The sequence below is a fragment of the Oryctolagus cuniculus genome, chromosome X, assembly GCF_051225735.1.
Source record: "Oryctolagus cuniculus isolate XC-2025 breed Fujian yellow rabbit chromosome X, ASM5122573v1, whole genome shotgun sequence".
In the NCBI taxonomy this organism is placed as follows: Eukaryota; Metazoa; Chordata; class Mammalia; order Lagomorpha; family Leporidae; genus Oryctolagus; species Oryctolagus cuniculus.
The window spans coordinates 97,833,541-97,857,747 of NC_142888.1; the positions used below are offsets into that span (position 1 = coordinate 97,833,541).

The 24,207-nt window shown below is 41.4% G+C and overlaps 2 pseudogenes; one reads left to right on the top strand and one right to left on the bottom strand.

The window, feature by feature from the left end:
• The first annotated feature begins 1,634 nt into the window (after window positions 1–1,634).
• On the top strand, window positions 1,635–3,885 carry LOC100351197 (prolyl endopeptidase pseudogene; annotated as a pseudogene).
• Window positions 3,886–4,341: 456 nt separating this feature from the next.
• Window positions 4,342–9,165, bottom strand: LOC149119708 (large ribosomal subunit protein eL21 pseudogene; annotated as a pseudogene).
• Between the last annotated feature and the right edge of the window lie 15,042 nt (window positions 9,166–24,207).

Sequence of the window (24,207 nt, forward strand, 5' to 3'; positions counted from 1 at the left end):
CAAGATTCATTTTCGATTATCTTAATATACAGAAGATCAGCTTAGTATACCTTAAGTAAGTATTTCAACAGTTTGCTCCCACACAGAAACATAAAGTGAAAAATAATAGATGATTTTTTTTAAAATGATGATGAAATCAGATCAGACCTATTGTCATGTTTAATCCCAGTGAGAGTCAAGTTGGGAATTGAAAATTTCTTTTTTTTTTTTTTTTTTTTTTTACAGAAGATCAGTTTAGTGTACATTAAGTAAAGATTTCAGTCGTTTGCACCCCCATAGAAACACAAAGTGAAATATACTGTTTGAGTACTCGTTATAGCATTAAGCCTCAGTGTACAGCACGTTAAGGACCGAGATCCTACATGAGGAGTAAGTGCACAGTGACTCCTGTTGTTGACTTTACCAATTGACACTCCTGTTTATGGCATCAGTAATCTCCCTATGCACCAGTTATGAGTTTCCAAGGCTATGGAAGCCCCTTGAGTTCTCCGACTCTTATCTTGTTTAGACACGGTCATAGTCAAAGTGGAGGTTCTCTCCTCCCTTCAGAGAAAGGCACCTCCCTCTTTGAAGACCTGTTCTTTCCACTGGGATCTCACTCACAGAGATCTTTTTGTGGTGCAGAATGTTAAACTGTTGCTTGAACACCCTCATCCCACTTGGGAATGCCAGAGATCAAGTCTCACCTCTGCTTCTGACCCAGCTTCCTGATAAAGCACATCTTGGGAGGCAGCAGATGATGGTTCAATTGCTTGAGTCCCTACTACCCACGTGGGAGACCCTGATGAAATTCCTGGTTCCTGGCTTCTGCCTGGCCCAGCCCCGACATTTGTGAACATTTGGAATCAGCAAATGTGTATGTGCTACTCCACCTTTCAAAAATAAATGATTATAAAAAAAAATAAATAAAAACCGGCCTCCGTTGTGGTGCAGCAGGTTAAGCTGCCACCTGCAATGCTGGCAATCGCATATAAGCACTGATTCAAGTCTCAGATGCTCCACTTCTGATACAGCTTGCTGGTAATGTGCCTGGGAAAGAAATGGGAGATGGTTCTAGTGCTTGGGCCCTTCTACCCATGTGGGAGACCTAGATGAAGTTCCAGGTTCCTAGCTTCAGCCTGATCCAGCACTAACCATCATGGCCTTTTGGTGAGTAAAGCAGCAGATGGAATATCTTTCTCTGTCTCTCCTCCTGTTACTCTGTTTTTAAAATAAATAAATCTATAAAAAAAAGAAACATATATTTGTGCTTTATAACAAAATGTTATTGGTGTTGATTGTCTAAAGATTTAAAAATAGTAGAGGTAGAGTAATTATTCACATAGTCTGACGAGTTTCTTAGCCCTGTCCTATTTATATTTTAAGACATCATTATTGGGGGCCAGTGCTGTGGCGCAGGAGGTTAATCCTCTGTCCGTGGCACCGGCATCCTATATGGGCATCAGTTCTACTCCCGGCTGCTCCTCTTCCAATCCAGCTCTCTGCTGTGGCTCGGGAAGGCAGTAGAAGATGGCCCAAGTGCTTGGGTCCCTGCACCCGTGTGGGAGACCCGGAAGAAACTCCTGGCTCCTGGCTTCAGATTGGCTCAGTTCTGGCAGTTGTGGCCATTTGGGGAGTGAACCAGCAGATGAAAGACCTCTTTCTATCTCTCCTTCTCACTGCATGTAACTCTACCTCTCAAATAAATAAAATTTTTAAAAAAATCATTATTTTAAACATGCTGTCCTATTTTCTGTTACAAAAATTATATTAGGGGCCCCTGTTGTGGTGCAGTGGTGTTCTGGAGTTGGTGTTCTGGGAACAGTGGCAGAAGTCTATGGCTCTGGCTATAGTCTGTAGTCTATAGTGGTAGCCACTTGGGTCTGCATCTTTTCTTTGAGAGACGAGACTGATTCTTCTTGCCAGATTCTTCAGGAGCAGCACAGCTTTCTCCATGTTACAGCTCTCTTCCTACAGGTCACAACTTCTCTTCTCTGCCAGGTTCATCTACTGCTGCAGCCTTCTGGGTTGATGCTTTACTTCTTGACCTGCCTCCTGAGTTGTTGCTTCTCTGTGCCAGGTTTCTGCCTATTGACCACTAGGAGTGAGCAAAATTCTCCACTAGCCCAGTTTCCAGGCTGGACCCATGATGGGAAGGGATTATTCTACAACTCATACCCCCAACATGATGGAAAAAGTGATGGTACAGAGACATCCACTGATCTCCACCAAAAGCTCTGCTATCATGTCTTGGGGACTGATCAGTGAGAAGACATTTTGTGTGCTGAGTTTCCTGATGAGCCTAAATGGATGGGTGGTGCTGAGTTATCTGATGATGGTTGCTATGTCCTTTTATCAATAAGGGAAGGATGTGATCCAGTTAACTGACTCTGGTACTGTGATCTACAGCAGGAACCGAATGGCATCACTGGAATCTTGAAGTGGGTAAAGCTGATTGACAACTTTGATGGAGAATATGACTGTCACCAATGAAGGGACAGTGTTCACGTTCAAGACCAATCGCCATTCTCTCAACTATCGCCTGATCAATATTGACTTCATGGATCCTGATGAGTCTAAGTGGAAAGTGCTTGTTCCTGAGCATGAGAAAGATGTCTTAGAATGGGTGGCTTGTATCAGGTCCAACTTCTTGATCTTACGCTACCTCCATGATGTGAAGAACATCCTGAAGCTCCATAACCTGACCACCGGTGCTCTCCTCAAGCCCTTCCCACTTGAGGTTGGCAGTGTTGTGGGCTACAGTGGCCAGAAGAAGGACACTGAGATCTACCAGTTTACTTCCTTCTTATCTCCAGGTATCATTTATCACTGTGATCTTACCAAAGAGAAGCTGGAGCCCAGAGTTTTCCGAGAAGTGACTGTAAAAGGAATCAATGCTTCTGAATACCAGACAATCCAGATTTTCTACCCTAGCAAGGATGGTACAAAGATTCCCATGTTCATTGTGCATAAAAAGGGCATAAAATTGGATGGCTCTCATCCTGCTTTTTTATATGGCTATGGTGGCTTCAACATTTCTATCACACCCACCTACAGTGTGTCCAGGCTTATTTTTGTGAGGCACATGGGTGGCATCCTTGCAGTGGCCAACATCAGAGGAGGTGGCGAATATGGAGAGATGTGGCATAAAAGTGGTACCTTGGCCAACAAACAGAACTGCTTTGATGACTTTCAGTGTGCTGCTGAGTATCTGATCAAGGAAGGTTACATGTCTCCAAAGAGGCTGAGTATTAATGGAGGTTCAAATGGAGGCCTCTTAGTGGCTGCTTGTGCAAATCAGCGTCCTGACCTCTTTGGTTGTTATTGCCCAAGTTGGAGTGATGGACATGCTTAAGTTCCATAAATACACCATTGGGCATGCCTGGACCACTGATTATGGATACTCAGAAAGCAAGCAGCACTTTGAATGGCTTGTCAAGTATTCTCCATTGCATAATGTGAAGTTACCGGAGGCAGATGATGTCCAGTACCCATCCATGCTGCTGCTTACCGCTGACCATGATGACCGTGTGGTCCCACTCCACTCTCTGAAATTCATTGCCACCCTGCAGTATATTGTGGGCCGCAGCCAGAAGCAAAGCAACCCCCTCCTCATCCATGTGGACACCAAAGCAGGCCATGGGGCAGGGAAACCCACAACCAAAGTGATAAAAGTTTCAGATATGTTTGCATTCATAGCACGGTGCCTGAACATTGACTGGATTCAGTAAATGGAATTTCCTGCTCCTTCCTTGGACAACACAGAAAATCTCTAGGGCTTTCATACAATTCAAGCTGAGAAACCACTGGGCATATGGCTTCCCCACATGAATACACTGTTCGTGTATGGGCTACAGTCAAACAGAACTGCCCTAGGAATTCAGTTTTTTTTTTTTTTAAGTTTCTTTCTTCCTTTCTTTCTTTCTTTCTTTTTTTTTTTTACAGGCAGAGTGGACAGTGAGAGAGAGAGAGAGAGAAAGGTCTTCCTTTGCCGTTGGTTCACCCTCCAATGGCCACTGTGGCCGGCGCACCGCGCTGATCTGAAGGCAGGAGCCAGGTGCTTCTCCTGGTCTCCCATGGGGTGCAGGACCCAAGTACTTGGGCCATCCTCCACTGCACTCCCCGGCCACAGCAGAGAGCTGGCCTGGAAGAGGGGCAACCGGGACAGAATCTGGCACCCCGACCAGGACTAGAACCTGGTGTGCCGGTGCCGCTAGGCGGAGAATTAGCCTATTGAGCCGTGGCGCTGGCCTTTTTTAAGTTTCTTTTTAGCAAGTGCTGGGTGTTTCTTTTTCCACCCTATTTGGGCACATGTTTAAGAACAAAAATAGGGATGTTTGGGTAAGTAGCTAAATGGCAGCAAACACATTGTGGATAATAGATTGCTGAATTAAGCATCATAGTCAATCATACTTTGTATTTAACAACTCAGTGAAATTTGCTTCTATAACCATAACCTATATATCTTTAAATAAATGTGAGAACTCTTTTCATGAAGACAAAAAAATTCTTCAAAAACTATTTCCACAAAACTCACTTAAAAAATTGCCTCTATAAGAGTGGACATTTGGTATGGCAGTTAAGTTGCTGTTTGGGACCCCTGTATCCCATATCAGCAGATTACCTAGGTTTAAGCCCCAGTGCTGCTTCAAATTCCAGCTTCCTAATAATGCTTGGATCCCTACCACACACATGAGAGACCTGAATGGTGCTCCTTGCTCCTGGCTTTGGCCTGGCCCAGCCCTGGCTGTTGTGGCCATCTGAGGAGTGAATCAGCAGATGGAAGGTCTCTCTCTTTTTCTCTTTCCCTCTCGGTAACTCTACCTTTCAAATAAATAATTTAAAAAAAAACATGACCAGTTCTCACCAGTGCTTTTTCAAAATTATGGCAAAAGAGGTAGGGGAAATGAGGTACATAGCTTCCTTTCTGAAGGGATGGCCAGCTGAGATTAGGCATTGGGTTTTCTCTGGACGGATGTGACATTCCCCACTTCCTAACATTTGAGAAGTGCAGGGGGTGGTAAACAGCACCTGGGCAGGTTAGGAAAGATGGGATGGAGGGGTAGCCAAGAGGGCCTAAGTAGAGAGATGTTGGTCTCAGTCTCTTGTAAGATACTCTGCATGCATATGGCAAAGAGACTTTGGTTTTAAGAGCAGGGAAAGGCCATGATAGTCTGGTTAAAAGAAAGTGGGCAAGTCTCTGTCTCCATGAAATACTGGCAAAGATAATTCGGTTGGCACCAGACAATGCAAGGGAAAAGCTAGAAGAGGGCTAGACATGGAGCATTCCTCAGGGTGAGTTCTCAGGCGTTGAAGTTGATCATATTGTCTCCTGGTTGGCTCCACCAAATGTTATGAGATGTCTGTTCAGAACTTCTTGTCTTCATGCTAGAAAGAATTTAGACATAATACAGAGAGTAGTGGTAAATGAGGAAACAAAGTTTAATAAAGAGAAATACACATGATAGACCAGGCAGGTATCTTGGGAAAGAACTGAGTGCCCAGTCTGCATTTAGACTGGTTATGAGAGTATACCTGACAGACCAGGTGGGCATCTCAAGAAAGGACTGACAGAACAGTTTTTATGGAAAAAATACATGGCTTTCAGTGATTTACACCAAAATAAACATACATTTTAAATCCATATTTATTCTTTATTTGAAAAATTGAGAGATCCCTCATCCATTTACTCCCTGAATGCCCACAGTATCTGAAGCCAAGATCCAGGAACATAAGCCAAGTCTCACACGTGGGTGGCAGGGACACAACCACTTGAGCCATTGCTGCTGGCTCCCAGGGTCTGTATTATCAGCAAGCTGGCGTCAGAAGCTGGAGCTGACACATATACCCAGGCACTCTGGTGTGGGACATGGGCATCTGAACTGCTAGGCTGTATACCTTCTTCAATTCCATTTTCCCATTAACATTTTTAAAACAAAGGGTTTACTTTTGACAAACTGCATACCAATATAATAAAATCAATTTTTGTTTCAGATAAATATTTCAAAAATTATATAGTGATTTTTAGAGCTCTCTTCCCTCAAAAGTGTCTCAGTTTGAATAAGAAGTTATATGGCCACCCTCCCTGTAGCACACCTAGCACAGTAGCTTTGGCAGCAGACAGCCTGGGTTTCAATCCCAGTTCTGCCTGTTCCTTGAAAAGTTTGTGTTTAGGTAAACTATTCAGTCTCTCTCATACTTAGTTTCCTTGTATTGTAAATCGGGATGATAATAATAGTAAGTCTTATTAGATTGTTGCAAGGATAAAATGAGATAATGTGTATAAGGTACATAGTTCAGTGTCTTGTCATACAGAGCACTCAATAAACATGAACATTGCTGTTGTTATTGCTATTAAGAGGCTATGTTCAGGATTGTTAGATTTCCCTTACCACTGACTTAGTGTCTTAACATCAGCAGATTGGTTGTCAGACTTTGTCTTTATCTAGCAAAGGGATCCAGTGATCAGGAAGATTAGCCTGGCACAGACCAGCATTTTCAAGAACTCCCCCCTTTGCCCCCCGTAATAACTGCAAGAATATTGCAAGAATGTAGAATATTGCAGAATCCTGCAGGGGAGTCTGCTAACAAAATTTCTGCTGCCAACTGATATTGTGAAGATATAGTCATGCCTTATAAATTCATAAAACATACAAGCACTACAAAATATCTGAGCTCTTCAATAAACCTTTTAATTCTACTTGACCATCATTTTAAAAAAGATTTATTTATTTGAAAGAGGAGAGAGAAACAGAGAGGAAGAAATCTCTACCACCCACTGATTCACTCCCCAGATGGCCACAAGACCCTGGACTGAGCCAGGCTAAAGTCAAGAGCCAGGAGCTTCTTCCAGATCTCCCACATGAGTGCAGGGTCCCAAGCACTTGGGCCATCTGCTTTCCCATGCGCATTAGCTGGGAGCTGGATCAGAAGTGGAGCAGCCGGGACTTGAACAGATGCCCACATGGGATGCTGGCACTGCAGGCAGAGGCTTAACCTGTGCCACAGTGCTGGCCCCTTGAACGTCATCTTCCAAAGTCAGTTGATAATGTAGCCTCTTCTCCCCTTTCTCTTGTGTGCATGTTTTTTTGGTTTGTTTTACAGGCCAGAGGTCTTTTTTTTTTTTAATACTTATTATGCCCTGAAGTCATAGGGAATGCATTTCAGTAGCTCAGGTTTCTCTCCATTGGTTCTGACAAAGTGAGCTCTAGGTGGAGCCAGCTGGTGCTTCAATCGAACCCAGATATCTTTCTCTTTGGCTTCCTTCTTTTTCTGATCATTTTTCTTCACACATATCAGGAAGCTGTCTTGGCTCTTAGAGTGCATAATACGCTCAGTGTGCATATTTACTCTCTTGGCAAGAACCTTGCCCTTAACTTGTTTGTTTACAATGCTGGGTAACGTAGATTCCTCAAGTTTTGTCATGGTAACATTTATGGGGCATTCCTTTTTGAACAGTACCCATTCCCCTAATGTCTATGATATAACCTTTTTTGTAAATGTGCAACTATGTGCCCAAAGGAACAACTGTATATTTTGTAAAAGACCTGGAGAACATGTCTCTCCTCTTTCCCTTTGTGTTTGTCATCTTGGTGAATAACTGGAAGATGGCAGTTATTATGGGTGAAAGGAAGGCAGTATGTACATATTTTACAAAACGTTTTGTGAGACACGGATATAAGCTAACATTTTTCATTTTAATACTAGGAGACTGCATTGGGAGCTTTGTCAAGGTCACACAGTTATAGTGCAATGTATACCTAGATTCTAGGTCCTGTGTCCTGAATCGGACCTTATACCCTCTATCTCTGTCTCGGTCCTATTTTTTTCCTTTTAGCTCAGTTTAGACATAATTTCCCCCAGAAAGTCTTCTCTCCAAGTTTGGATCCAGTGATCCTCCTTTATGCATTTATAGCTCCCATTATCTCACCATGTGGCATGGCAGTTGCACATTTTCTGATCTGTGAATTTAGGGAAAGCTTAAACTCTATCTGACTTGATGCCCCACTGCATTCCCAGCTCCTGTTATAAGACTTGGTGCACAGTAAGTTCACTATTCATAGGCATAAAACCATGTGGAAAGTAAATGTCATCAATTGTCATCAGCAGATGGTTACTTGCTGGTGTTTTGGTCTCTGACATTGGCAGTTCATCAACCACGTCTGCTGCGATTTTGTTTAGGTTTGAGCAGTTTAATGAACATTATTAACATCTATCTGATATGTATAAAAGCAAGGAGACTACTGAAAGTCCCAGCAAAAAGTGTAAGGTTAAAATAGGAATGAAATTAGAGATAAATATGAAAATACACATGAATAGTTGAAGAGTAATAAACATTCTGATGCGCAAACATTAGATCATGCAACATATGAAGCATGCTGTGCCTATGAGGGCCAAAACAAAAACGATAAGAACCAAACATTTTGACTGAGGAAATGAGAGTTGTAGGCTAATTCCTAGAGCACCGTATTTCTAGGTGGTTAGGACAGAACTAAACTAAAGGTCTCTATTCAGTTTCCAGAAGCCAGGACACAATACTGCTCTGGGTTACTGTGAAAACTATTATTGTGGTAGAGCCAGGATAATTGCTCTATGTGAAAAAGTCTGCATAAAAAAAAAAAAAGCAGTGAATTCTTCCTATTGTATACTCTTTGCCCCATTTGGATAGGATTTTATAAAAACAATTTCAAAATTTTAAAAAAGGTTTATTTATTTGATAGGCAGAGAGAGAGAAAATGCTTTCCCATCTGCCTATCTGCTGTTTCACTCCCAAAATGCCTGCAACAGCCCAGGATGGACCAGGCCAAAGCCAAGATCCAGGGATTCCATCCAAGTCTCCAATCCAAATACCTGGGCCAAGCTGGATTGGAAATGGAGCAGCCAGCACTTTGAATGCGGGTATCCCAAGGGGCAGCTTAACACCTGCACTGTAACACCTGCCCTCGATTTTGTATTATCATTTCTGAATGCTTATTACCAGGCAGGCACTTGCAAAGTCATCTTGCCTTTTCAAAAGATTTATTTGAAAATTAGATTAATGAAGAGACGGAGAGATCTTCCTTCCGCTGGTTCATGCCTCAGATGGCTGCAATAGCCAGGGCTGAGCCAAGTTGAAGCCAGGAGCCAGAAGCTTCTTCCAAGTCTCATATAGGTAGCCCGGGGCCCAAGTGCTTGGGCCATCCTGCTTTTGCCAGGCTACTAGCAGGGAGCTGGATAGGAAGTGGAACATCCAGGAGATAACCGTACCCAAATGGGATGCTGGCCCTGCAGGTGGCTGCTTGACCTGCTATGTGACAATGGCGGCCCCTGAAGTTATTTCATTTAATCCTCACATATTCCTGTGAGACAGGTATTATTATCTCATTCTACAAATTGAGAAACTAGGGCCCTGAAAGATTAATTCCTCATGTTCACACACTAGGAAATTTATGTTGGAATTGGAAGCATCATTTTACCGGATCCAGTATTCTATTTACACTATACCAATTTGCTTTCTCTATTAATAGTCTAGTTTTATCCTCATAACAATCATGTGAATGACTGGTTAAAGGCTAATGCCTACTTAATGTCCACAGAGTATGCTGCTGGGGTGAGGTGGGGAAGGACTGGTTTGCTCTGCTGATGGAATAAGGAAGGGACCAGCACATTCCTCCCTACAAAGAATGTTAAAGGATGTCCTTCAGACAGCAAAATTCAATTTTTGGTGTAGTTTTGAGTTTTGACAAATGCAGAGTTGTGTAATTACCAGAATTAAGATACACACCAATCCCAGAGGGAGGCAGGGAAAGATTACTCTTCCATCTGCTGGTTCACTCCCCAAATGTCCACAACAGCCAAGGTTGGGCCGGGCTGAAGCCAAGAGCCAGGAACTTCATTGGATCTCTCACTAGGGCTCCAAGGGCCCAAGGAGTTGGGCTGTGATTTTCTGCCTTCCCAGGTGTATTACCAGGAAGCTGGACCAGAAGGGAATTGAATCAATACTCCAATATGGGAGCTGACAAAGCAAGCAGTGGCTTAATCTGCTGCACCACAATGCCAGCCCAAGAAGCCTTTTGAGCGGTAGGGATTTAGCCTAGTGGTTAAGATGCCTGAAACTTCCCATTGTGAACTTGGGTTCAATTCTAGGCTCTGACTCCTGCTTCCTGTTAATGCAGACCCTGGGAGGCAGCAATGATGGCTCAAATGAATCCCTACCACCCACATGGGAGAACCTGGATTGAGCTACCAGTTCCTGGCTTTGGTCTGGCCTAGCCCAAGCTATTGTGGGCATTTGGGGATTGACTCAGTTCTCTTTCTCTGCCCCTCAAATAAATATCTTTTTTTTTTTTTAAAAAAAAAAAAAAAGCTTTTTCAGTGAAAGATGGCTCAAGTCCATGGGCCCCTGCACCTACGTGGGAGACCTGGAGGAAGCTCTGTCTTTCAGATAAATAAATCTTCTAAAAAGCCTTTTGATTCTGGCTTTTCTCACTTATAACAAATTTGAGATTTATTCATGTCGTTGGATGTATCAATAGCTTGTTCCTTTACTTTGCTAATTAGCATTCCTCTGCATAAACGCACATCTGTTTATCCACTCACCAGTTGAAGAACATTGAGGTTTCAATTTTTTGGCAATTATACATAAAACTACTAGAAACATTTATCATACAGGCTTTTGTATGCAGAAAAGTTATCATTCTTCTTGGGTAAAAAATTCTGAGAGGACCTCAGGGCACCCTTACATTTTAGTATGCTCAAAGTTTAATATATTTACTCATCTTCTGAACAAAGACTTTAACATATTTAATCTCCAAACTCTTCCTTTCATCCTCCATAATATTAGCTTGTATATTTCAGTGCTACTCTTATTTTCACCTCTCTACAAAATTAGTCATTTTTATTTTAGTCAGTTTTTTATTTTATAGTATGTACCTCATGAGCACATTTTTGCCATTAGTATGCACAGATACTTTTTTATTTATTTATTTGACAGATAGAGTTAGACAGTGAGAGAGAGAGAGAGAGAGAGAGAGAGAGAGAAAGGTCTTCCTTCCGTTGGTTCACCCCCCCAATGGCCGCCACGGTCGGAGCTATGCTGATCCGAAGCAAGGGGCCAGGTGCTTCCTCCTGGTCTCCCATGCGGGTGCAGACACCCAAGCACTTGGGCCATCCTCCATTGCCCTCCCGGGCCACAGCAGAGAGCTGGACCAGAAGAGGAGCAACCAGGACTAGAACCCAACACCCATATGGGATGCTGGCACCACAGGCAGAGGATTAGCCATGAGAACCATAGCGCCAGCCCCCTTAGTTAATGTTTATTTATATGAACATGTTTCATCAATTATTTGGCCACCATGGCTTCTCGTATCCCACTCTTTTCTTCTAAATAGCGAATTTTAATTATCTGCTTTGGAACAACAAATTAGAAATTTAATGAACAGAATGTTCTAGTATTATAATCTGACAGACCCCAAAATATCCATTCTTGGATGTTATAGCCTATTCTGGACAGGAACTGTCAACTTTTCTAGTTGTCATCAATTGTGAAGAAGTGACCCTTTGTTTATTCTTATATAACAATAGGGCAAAAAGGCTAATAAAGCCTTTAGGCTTTCATGCTTTTTTTAAAAAATGATTTATTTATTTATCTGAAAGGCAGAGTTACAGAGAGAGGGAGAGCTTTTCCATCTGCTGGTTCACTACCCAAATGGCCACAATGGCCAGGGCTGGGCCAGGTCAAAGCCAGGAACCAGGAGCTTCATCCAAGTCTCCTGCATGAGTTCAGGGGTTCAAGTCCTTTGGCTTCTTCACTCCTTTACCAGGCACGTTAGTGAGGAGCTGGATTGGAAATAAAGCAACTGGGACACAAACTGGTACCTACATGGGATGCTAGCATCGCACATGGTTTAACCCACTGTGCCACAAATGCCAGCCCCTCATGCTACTCGTCTTAAAAACATCTGACCTACTTATATAGAATTTCTTCTTAAAATCATCAAATGCAAAATCATATCAGTTATTTCTGAGATTCCTAAATATCATGAATTTTTAAGTATATTAATAATTTAATATTTTTTAAAAATGGGGGAGTGTTCACACAGTACCTTTCTACCTTATAATTTCAAGTTATTAACTGAAAGAGGAACTATAAACCAACCTCAGAAAGATGCCAACCCACAACTTGTTTTAGGACAGAAGCCTCATTTAGGTCTGATTCTCAGAAAATTTCCCTTTGCTTCTCTCTTGTGTGTTTATTATTTAATTCTATTTGAAAGATGGACAGAGATCTTCCATCCACTGCTTCACTCCTAAAATGTGCAATAGCCAAGGTTGGACCAGCCCAAAGCCAAGAACCTGGAACTTAATCCTGATCTCCCACATGGGTAGCAGGGACCCAAGTACTTGATACATCATTTGCTGCCACCCAGGGTGTGTATTAGCAGGAAGCTGCATTAGAAGAGCAGCAAGGACTTGAACCTGGCATTCCATATGTGGGCATACCAAGTGGTGACAACCATTGCACTACACATTGGCTCCTGGTATTCTTTTAAAATTAAGCCAATTTTATACTACCCTTTTAGGTATAATGCCAAGCATTATTAAGGATTTTCTGGTACTAATCATCTTTTTAAAATGCTTTTATGTGTGGGAATTTGGAATAGCGGTTAAGATGTCCATATCCCATATTGAAGTACCTGGGTCTGAGTCCTGGCTCTGCTCCTGATTACAACTTCCTGCCAACGTGCACCGTGGGAGGCAGTAGGTCATGGCTCAGGCTCATTTGGTTCACATTGGTTCCTACCACTTACATGGGAGACCTGGATTGAGTTCCAAGATCCTTGTTTTACCCACCCCTCCAACCCAACCATGCAGGGAGTGAATGAGCATATGGGAAGTCTTTGTCTCTAAACATATACACACATATCTGCTTTCACAGATATTCATGCAGGGGCCAGCAATGCTGGCATCCCATATGGGCACTGGTTCCTGTCCCAGCTGCTCCACTTCATTTTTTTTTTTTGACAGGCAGAGTGGATAGTGAGAGAGAGAGAGACAGAGAGAAAGGTCTTCCTTTGCCGTCGGTTCACCCTCCAATGGCTACCACGGCTGGCGCGCTGCAGCTGGCGCACTGCGCTGATCCGAAGGCAGGAGCCAGGTGCTTCTCCTGGTCTCCAATGGGGTGCAGGGCCCAAGCACTTGGGCCATCCTCTACTGCACTCCCGGGTCATAGCAGAGAGCTGGCCTGGAAGAGGGGCAACCGGGACAGAATCCGGCGCCCCGACCTGGACTAGAATCCGGTGTGCCGGCACCACTAGGCAGAGGATTAGCCTGTTGAGCCGCGGCGCTGGCTCCAGCTGCTCCACTTCAAATCCAGCTCCCTGATAATGGCCTGGGTAAAAGCTGAAGATGGCCCAAGTGTTTGGACCCCTGCCACCCAGGTGGGAGATCCAGAAGTTCCTGGCTCTTGGTTCCTGTCTGATCCAGCACTTGCTGTTGTGGCCATCTGGGGAGTGAATCAGCAGATGGACGCTCTCTCCCTCCCTCCTTTTCTGTGTAACTCTTTCAAATAAAAAATAAAAATATATTCATGCAATAGTGATTTAAATGCCAGTTTAAAAATTGAACACCATAGGAATAGATGTCTTTGTAATTAACAAAATTCTTTCTGTCAAATGTTGAAAAAACAGAACATAGAGCAATGAACAAGGAAATATATTTATGTACAGAAGGGATTTTTAATCAGTAGAGTTGAATACCTGAAAACAAATAGGCATGATATTTACATTACTTTCAACTTAAGAATGCCTAATTGGCTATTTAAGTTTGGATTATAAAGACATAAATAAGGAGCGATGGAGCCGATAGTAGCAATACTTCATATACTATTTAAGCTAAGTTGCTATAATTTCACTGGTTTGTTAATTTGTCACTAGTAATCCCCAAGGGAACCACTAAGAAATAACTAAATGATGTATAGAGAAAAAAAAAGGAACAAAAATGGTATATACCAAAAAATAATTATACACAGAAGGGGATATTTACTCATCTTTCTCTGAGTTATTGGTCACATATACATGAGCTATACATGCTACTAAACTTATGTTTTTCTCGTTAATCTGCCTTTTGTTACAAATGGTCTACTGTAAATAAGAACTATGAAGGAGAGCCAGCTATTTCTGTGTTGTGTACAAATAACCTTTTCCCCTATTGAAAAAAAGAAACTATAAGGGTAGAGAAAAAATGAGTTTTCCTCCTCTATGGTTTTTGGTGACAGGGATGGGCTCTCTGGGACATCTCATTCAATCAGGAGCTTACTGGTGGGATACTGGGAAAACCAGTGGTTGGAGGTAGGTATGGATTCTTAGCAAAGTCAGAGTTCCTGGATCTAGATGTACAGTGCTTGGTCAAGAGAGGAAAGCAAATCTGTCATGCCTTTCCTTTCCAGCTTTAGATTAGCGGGGAAAATAAATTGTAGAAATCAATTATTTGGGGATCAGCGCTGTGGCGTAGCGGGTCAAGCTACCTCCTGCAGTGCCGACATCCAGTATGGGCACTTCCGATTCAGCTCTCTGCTATGGCCTGGGAAAGCAATGGAAGATGGCCCAAGTCCTTGAGCCCCTGCACCTGAGTGGGAGACCTGAATGAAGCTCCTGGCTTTGCATTGGCAGATGGAAAACCTCTCTGTCTCTCCTCTCTCTGTGTAACTCTTTCAAATAAATAAATCTTTAAAAAAATCAATTATTTGGATTGTGACTCTAGTTTGGGAGTACTCACTTGGACTGAGCCTTTCCCTCCCAGAAATGGATATTGCTTTCCTGTTTGTCTCATTTTGTGTCCTCAGAGCTTAGTTTGCCTTTCTGCTTGTATGGGTATGCAGGTTATCAGGCCTACATGTATAGACAGGCCAGTCACTTGGTAGGTTCCATATTGCCAGAAACATTTTTTTTATTCCCCTCTTCCCATGGGGGTGGGGGAGTGGTCTCTTTAGTTAACTTGTCTTTTCTCAAACCTCTAGACTATATGCTCTACCAACTCTAGCCACCTTCTTGTTGTTGGCACAATTTTGTTGATATAATAATTCAAAATTTCATTAGTTTTAAGAGAAACTAGCTTCTCTAAAACCTCCTTCTTTCTTTTTTGCTATTTTCAACCTTCAAGTCAGTTTGAAGTAGGTCAGATTTGTGAACTGGAAGACCATGCCCCTGTGTGACCTCATGCTCCTACCTGATATCTTTGCCACGCCCCTGTGTGGCCTCATTCCCCTACCTGGCCACACCTGGGTGCCCACCAGCCAATCAGGTTAATTAACCACTCCCCTTTGGAGTGGGTTAAAAGCCTAGGGCACAGTGTGCTCGAGGCTCTGGTCTGCTCTTCTTCCCTGGCCTCTTGCCAGGACAGGGTTTGCTGTAGCCCTGCGCATCCTGGGTGCGTGGTCTTCGGGCCATGTGCTCTAGGCTTCCTGGCCTAGATGCTCATCCACATGGCTGGTTCCTGGTGCTTGGTATGAACCCCTATTCACCTCTCTCCCCTAAATAAAGCTCTCTCTCTCAGGCACCTTTCTTACTAAATAAAAGCTTAAAACGTACCATGCTGCCTCATTTATCTGTGCCAGTATTTAGAATTCTTCTCTAAATATTAGGCAAGAACCCTCTCAGGCTTATTGATATCGGGGATTTAGTAATAAGCCCGTGGTAGAATCATAAGGCACCCCAAATTCTGGTAGCGCATGTGGCACCCCAGATAGCATTTCTATGGAACTTTAAGGGGCCACATTTCAGGGTAAATTTTAGGGGGTCTTTTCCAAGTTCCTTTGAATCTTTGTATGTTTCCTTATATTTTTACATCCTCCATCCCTTTGTCCATCCCTGCCACTTTTCTCTTTCCATTTCAGGCCTTCAGCTCTCTGTAGTTTAATTTTATGTCTGTGCCTCTATTCGGGATCCTCAAGGAATCTAGAGTCCTTCAAAAGCAACTACTAGGCTGAAAAGAAAAGAAAGAAAAAGGACAGTTGGAGATAAACTGGGTATTTCATCCACTCATGGACTTTGGAGACATTCTGACAATGGCTAGATATACCTCCTTAGTCACTCTCCTAGAATTAAGCTCACAGCCTTTTCATGATTGACCCTTGGGAGACAGGCGCCTTTCTCTGAAGGGAGGAAGGAACCTCCACTGTGATACGGCCTTGACTAAACAAGTTCAGAGTTGGTGAACTCAAGGGGCTTCCATAGCCTAGACAGCTCATAGCAAGAGTCTCAGGTGATTGCTGACGTCATAAATAAGAGTGCCAATTGTTAATCAACAACGGGAGTCATTGGGTTCATGCTCCCCACGTAGGATCTCTGTCCTTAATGTGTTTAACTATGAAACTCAAAAACAACACTACTAGTCGAACAATACCCTATACCTGGTTCGGTTGTGTGAGCGCAGCCTGTTGAAATCCCTGCTTAGTATATACTAAGTTGATCTTCAGTATATGAAGGTAATTGAAAATGAAACGTGATGAAGGGCGGGATGGGAGAGGGAGTGGGAGAGGGGAGGGCCACGGGAGGGAGGGAGGTTGGTTGGGGGGGAAGCCACAATACAAAAGTTGCATTGTATATTCTACTTAAAACTATTGGTTGAACTCTGTAATTAATACACAATTACTCTTAGGTGTTTAATTAATGCTATAACTAGTACTCAAACAGTATTTTACACTTTGTGTTTCTGTGTGGGAGCAAGATGTGGAAATCTTTACTTAATATACGCTAAATTGATCTTCTGTATATGAAGATAATTGAAAACTAATCTTGATGTGAAGGGAAGGGGAGAGGGAGTGGGAGAGGGGAGCATTGTGGGTGGGAGGGAAGTTATGGGGGGGGGGAGAGGAAGCTATTGCAATCCATAAGCTGTACTTTGGAAATTTATGTTCATAAAAAAAAAAAAAAGATTGACCCTTGGACAACAGGCAAATATGCCCTAAAACTATCAAGAGAGAATTTTCACCATCTCTTTGTGCCTTAGAAATGTAAATTTTCTACCCTGAGGTCTGTTGGGCCTGAGGGCTCTCTCTCTTAAAATTCAGATTACAGGGTTTAAAAGACTCACCAGAAGGGAAAAACAGAAATATTTGAAAACTGGCAAAGTGAAAAATCTTGAGTCTTCCACAAATATTGGTCAAAAGCTTTAGCAATCTGAGAGGGAAACTTTTATTGCATTTGCCAGAAGCACAATTTAGATCTAGCTATTTTCTTACAAAGCAGTGAATTTTTATTATTGTATCTGACCCACGGCTAAATTCTTTTTACATATAAACTTTAAAACCTGTTTGTATCTATATGGTTATATATGTATGTGTGTGTGATATTTTTCTACCTCTGCGTTATATGATCAAAATTAACTTGTAAACAAGCTCTATTTAGTTGGCTTAATCCAAAACATACTGTCTCAGAAAACATTAAGAACCCAAATGCTTTTCAAGTTCATAGGATTTTGCTAATCTTTGGAAAATAAAAGTATTGTTGGTTTAGTAATACAGAAACTTAAAAGAAATTCAGTCAGAATTGTCAGTATTAAATATACAGAGTCTTACCACTTTCGTTCACTTGGTTTTACTAGCCAAATAAGCTTATGTCATTATGATTCGACCTAAGAACAAATGTAAAAGTAAAAATGCAGTACTTCATGTGTATCAAGCACAGCAGTATAAACAAAAACCTCATATTTTAAAACATACAAAAGGCAATGGTAAAGTTATTGAAGAACACAAATATACGCACTGGGAACAAATAGCAAAATGGATTAAATGCTCCAATTTCAAAAGATAGACTGGCAGAATGGATTAAAACATGATCTAACCATAGAGTGTCCACAAGAGATCTACTTTACATCCTAAGACACAAATAGGTTGAAAGACTAAGGATGGGGGCTGGCGCTGTGGCATGGCTGGTAAAGCTGCTGTCTTCAGTGCCGGCATCCCATGTGGATGCTGGTTCGAGTCCCGGTTGCTTCACTTCCAACCTGATTCTCTGCTATGGCCTGGGAAAGCAGTAGAAGATGTCCAAGTCCTTGAACCCCTGCACCCGCATAGGAGACCAGGAGGAAGCTCCTGGCTCCTGTCTTCGGACTGGCACAGCTCAGTCCGTTGCAGTCAATTGGGGTGTGGACCAGCAGATGGAAAACCTCTCTCTCTGCCTCTACATCTGTGTAACTCTGACTTTCAAGTAAATAAATAAATCTTTAAAAAAAAAAAGGGGGAGGGGGAGGGGCGGTGCTGTGGCATAGCAAGTTAACGGCCTGGCCTGAAGTCCCAGCATCCAATATGGGTGCTGGTTCAAGACCCGGCTGCTCCACTTCTGATCCAGCTCTTTGCTACGGCCTGGCAAAGCAATAGAAGATGGCCCAAGTCCTTGGGCCCCTGCACCCGTATGGGAGACCTGGAAGAAGCTCCCGGCTCCTGGCTTTGGATCGACACAGCTCCTGCCATTGCAGCCAATTGCAGAGTGAACCAATGGATGGAAGATCTTTCTCTCTCTCTCTGCCTCTCCTTCTCTCTGTTAACTCTGACTGTCAAATAAAAATAAATCTTTAAAAAACTATATGCTGGAACACCCAAGTCCTAATAATTTAAAAAGAATGAAATCATATACAGTAGCTTCTCTGTCTACAATGGAACTAAATTAGAAATCAGTAAAAACTCAGAAAATGTGGAAATTAAACACATTCTTAAACAACCAAAATGAAAAAAAATTACAATGGAAATTAGAAAATATTTTGAAATGACTGAAAACCATGTGCCAAAACTTAGCAGAAAAAAGGAAAAATAGTAGTCAGAATGATATTAATAGCTATGAATGCTTATACTAAAAAATAATAAAAACAAAAAGAACAAACTAAATCCAAAACTAGAAGGAAATAAAAAATAAACATTACAGCAGAAACAAATGAAATAGAAAAAAGAGAAAATCAGCAAACATCAGTTCTTTGAAAAAAATAAAAATTGATAAACCTTTAGCTAGACTGAGAATATACTCAAATTACTAAAATCTGAAATGAAAGTGGGAATTTATTAATGATCTTACAGAAGTGAAAAGGATTATAAAAGACTGCTATGAACAACTATGTACCAACAAATTTGATAGCCAAGATGAAATAAGAAATTCCTCAAAAATGCACAAAATACCAAAACTGACAAGAAGAAATCTGGGGTCCAATATTATGGCTCAGTGAGTTAAGTTGCTGCCTTTAATGCTGGCATACCATTTCAGAGTGCTTTGAGTTCCAGCTCTTCCACTTCTGATCCAGCTCCTTTATTTATATATGTGTTTATTTATTTGAAAGGCAGAGTTACAGAGAGGCAGAAGCAGAGGCAGAGAGAGAGGTCTTCCATCTGCTGGTTTATTCCCTGCATGGCCACAATGGCTGGAGCTTCTTCTGGGTCTCCCACGTGGGTGCAGGGGCCAAGGACTTGGGCCATCTTCTACTGTTTTCCCAGGTCATAGCAGAGAGTTGGATCAGAAATGGAGCAGCCAAGACTTGAACTGGTGCCCACATGGGATGCCAGCACTGCAGGCAGCGGCTTTACCTGCTACGCCACAGTGCCTGCCCAGATTCAGCTCCCTTCTAATGTGCTTGGGAAAGCAGGAGATGGCCCGTGTACTTGGGTCCCTTCCATTCATGTGGGACACCAGAATGGAGTTCCAGGTTCCTGGCTTCTACCTGGCCCAACCCTGGCCATTGTGGCTATTTGGGGAGTGAACCAGAGGTGGAAGATCTCTTTCTCTGTTTTACCCTCTCTATCACTTTTTCAAATAAATAAATCTTTAAAAATAAATAGAAATCTGAACAGATCTATGAGATTGAATCAATAATAAAAAACTCCCTCAAAAGAAATGCACACACTTGATGGCTTCACTGGTGCACTCTATTAATATTTAAAGCCTCATTTTATGAGGCTACCATCACACGGATATCAAAGCTGAATAAAGAGAGTAAGAACACTAAAGACCAGTATTCTTTATGATTTTATATATATATAAATATAAATATATATATATATATTAATGTTGAAAATGTATGAGAGGCAGAGAAACAAAGAACGTGTTTCCATCTATTGGCTCATTCCCCACCAGCCTACAATGGCTGGTGCTGAACTGTAACTGACCTGGGGCTGGAACCAGGAGCCAGGAACACAATCCAGGTCTCCCACGTGGATGGCAGAAACCCGATTACTTGAGTCATCACTGCTACCTCCCAGAGTCCACATTAACAGGAAGCTGGAGTCAGGTATTCAATCCAGGCACTATGATTATGAGATGCAGGCATCTCAATTGGTCACTTAACCTTTAGGTCAAACACCTCCTTTTTTTTTTTTGACAGGCAGAGTTAGACAGTGAGAGAGAGAGACAGAGAGAAAAGTCTTCCTTCCGTTGGTTCACTCCCAAAATGGTCACTACGGCCAGTGCGCTGCGCCGATCTGAAGCCAGGAGCCAGGTGCTTCCTCCTGGTCTCCCACGTGGGTGCGGGGCCCAAGCACTTGAGCCATCCTCCATTGCCTTCCCAGGCCACAGTAGAGAGCTGGACAGGAAGAGGAGCAACCGGAACAGAATCCGGCACCCCGACTGGGACTAGAACCCGGGGGTGCCGGCGCAGCAGGCGGAGGATTAGCCTAGTGAGCCGCGGCAGTAGCCAAACACCTCCTCTTAAGATTATAGATGAAAAAATTTTCAACAAAATACCAGCCAGTCATAGCCAACACTATGAGCAGTGGGATTTATGCCAAGAATGGAAGGGTATTCAACATATAAAAACAAATCAATGCACTGTACTACAATAATAGGATGAGAAAACTGCATGATTATCTCAATTGACATGGAAAAAGCATATGACAATTGTTAAATCAACAACAGGAGTCACTGTGCACTTGCTCCCCATGTAGGACCTCTGTCCTTAATGTGTTGTACTATGAGAATTAATGGTAAAACTAGTCTTCAACAGTACTTTACACTTTGTGTGTCTGTGTGGGTGCAAACTGTTGAATAGTATAGAGTTGAATAGTATAGAGTTGGTCTTCTGTATATAATTAAAAATGAAGCTTAATAAGAATGGGATGGGAAAGGGAGTAGGAGGTGGGATGGTTTGGGGGCAGGAGGGCAGGTATGGGGGAAAGAACTGCTATAATCCAAAAGTTGTACTTATGAAATTCATATTTATTAAATAAAAGCTTTCTATTTAAAAAGCATATGACAAAAATCAACAAACTCTAATGATAAAACACTCAGAAAACTAGGAATAAAAGGAAACTTCCTTAACACAGAAAGGGTCATTTATGAAACAGCCACAATTAACATATTCAGTGGTAAAAGTTCCAAAGCTTTCCCTATAGATCAAGAACATTACAAGAAGGCCTACTTTAGCTACTTCTATTCAACACTGCATTAGAAGCTCTAGCCAGAGAAATTAGGGAAGAAAAACAGAAGGCACACAAATTGCAAAGGAAGGAGTAAATTGCCTCTGTTCATAGTTGGCAAAGATGCTATACCCAAGTACAAAAAAATCCTTAAAAATCCATAAAAGTATACTAGAGTTAAAAAACAAATTAGCAAAAATTCAGGATACCATAGAAAAGTGCAAAAATCTATTGTTTACATTGGCAATGAACAACAAAAGTAACTTTAGAAAACAATTCCATTTATAATAGCATCGAAGAGAAAAATATTTAATATAGTTAACCAGGGACATAAAGACTTGTAGACTGAAAAGTATAAAACTTTACTGACAGGCATTTTAGAAGACCTAAAAATATGGGTTGGCACTATGGTGAAGCGGGTTAAGTCACTGTCTGCAGTGCTGGCATCCCTTATGGGTATGCTTCAAGTCTCAGCTGCTCCATTTCCAATCCAGCTCCCAGCTAATGTACCTGGGAAAGCAGTGGAAGATAGCCTAAGTTCTTGGGCCCATGCACCCACATAGGAGACAGGGATGACTCTGCTGGCTCCTTGCTTCATCCTGGCCCAGCTCTGGCTGTTACACTCATTTGGGGATTGAACCAGTAGAAGATTTCTTTCTCTGTCTCTGCCTCTCTATAACTTCACCTTTCAAATAAATAAATAAAATCTTAAAATTAAACCTAAAAATATAGACATTTTGTGTTCATGGATTAGAAGACTTAATATAGTTAATATGACAATATTCCTCAGTAATCTATAGGTTTCAATGCAATCTCTATAAAATCCCATTGGACTTTTTTTCAGAAATGGAAAAGTTGATCCTAAAATTCATATGGAATTGTTAAGGACTCAAATAATTAAAACAATATTGACAAAGAACAAAGTTGAAAGATTCACACTTTTGATTTCTAACTTATTAATCAACCAAAAGAATGGAGCGTTGGCATAAGAATCAACATACAGGTGCAAGGAATAGAACTGAGTCCAGAAATAAACTCACATACCTACAGTCAATTGATTTTCAACAAGGGTGATATTCAATGGAGGAAATAGTCTCTTCCACGAATGGTGCCAGGACAACTGGCTATCCACGTACAAGAGAATGAAGTCTGATGCTTACCTTCTATCATACATAAAAACTAATTCAAATGAGATTAAAGATCCTAATTTAAGGAATAAAACTATAAAATTCTTGTAAGACATAGGGTAGATCTAATTAGCTTAGATTTGACAATAGTTTCTTAAATACGACACCAAAAGTATAAGCACATACACATACACACAGATTAGCTGAACTTCATTAAGATAGAAAACTTTTGTGCAAAGGACAGCATCAAGGGACAGACAATCCACAGAAATCAGAGATGTCATCAACAAATCATTACATCTGATAAAGGTGACGTATCCCACATAAAGACAGAATTCTTGTAACTCAATAAAAAGACCAAAAAAACCTCCACTATTTAAAAAAATGGCCAATGGATGTGAACAGACATTTCTCTAAAGAAAATGTACAAATGGCCAATAAGTACATGGAAAGATGGTCAATATCAGTCATTAAGGAAATGAAATTCAAAACCACAATGAAGGGGCAAGCATTCACTGGGTTAGTCCACCACCTGGGATGCCAGTTTTGAGGCTGGGCTGCTCCACTTCAGATCCAGCTCTCTAATAATGCGTTAGGAAAAGCAGTGGATGATGGCTCAAGCGCTTGGGCCCCTGCACCCAAGTGGGAGACCTGGATGAAACTCCTGGCTCCTTTCAGCCTGGCCCAGCTCCGGCTTTTGCAGCATTTGCGGGGGAGTGAAACCATGGATAGAAGAACTTTCTTTCTGTCTCTCTCTCTTGCTGTAACTCTGCCTTTCAAATAAAATAAACCTTACAAAAAATCACAATGAACTATCATTTCTCATCTACTAGGATGTCTATAATAAAAAAAACTAGAAAATATGAAGTGTTGATGAGAGTGTGGGAAAACCAGAATTTTTGTATACGAAAAAAAACTTTTTGTGAATTTTGAAATCTATGTGTATGAAGGACTTTCAAAAAGTTTGTGGAACATGCATATTACAACACTGCAAATCTGATTTTCCGTAATTTTTGTGTTAAAATAAACTTAAATTTTAATTTAATTTCCATGAACTTTTTAGAAGGATCCTTGTATTAATAGTGGAAATGTAAAATGGTGCAGCTGCTATGAAAAAGTCTGGTTATTCCTTGTTAAGTACAGAATTATTCTTCCTGAGCATTCTCAAAAGGTTTAAAAACAGGGACCCGAACAGATATTTATACACAAATCTTTACAGCATTATTCAAAAAGGCCAAAAGATGGGAATAACCCAAATGTCCAACAAGTAATTAACAGGTAAGCAAAATTTGGTATATATGCACATAAAAAGGAATGAAGTACTCATATGTACTACAACATGGATGAACTCTGACAACATCATGATAAATGTTAAGAAACCAGACACAAAAAAGTCACAATGAGTCCACGGATAAGAAATGTACATTATGGGGAAATCCATACAGACAGAAAGCAGATTAGTGGTTTCCAGAGGCTAAGTGCAGAAGGAATGACGACAGACTGCTTAATGAATAATTGCTTTCCTTTTGGGTTGATGAAAATGTTCTGTAACTACATAATGATGATGGTTGTACACTACTGTAAATGTACTGAGTTATAATACCATAAAATGGTAAGTTTTTAAAAAATTAATAGCTAAGAATGGTAAATTTTGTATTTTATCATAATAAATTTTTTAATCAAAGATTTTTAAAGATTTTATTAAAAGAATTAGAGAATGAGAAAGATCTC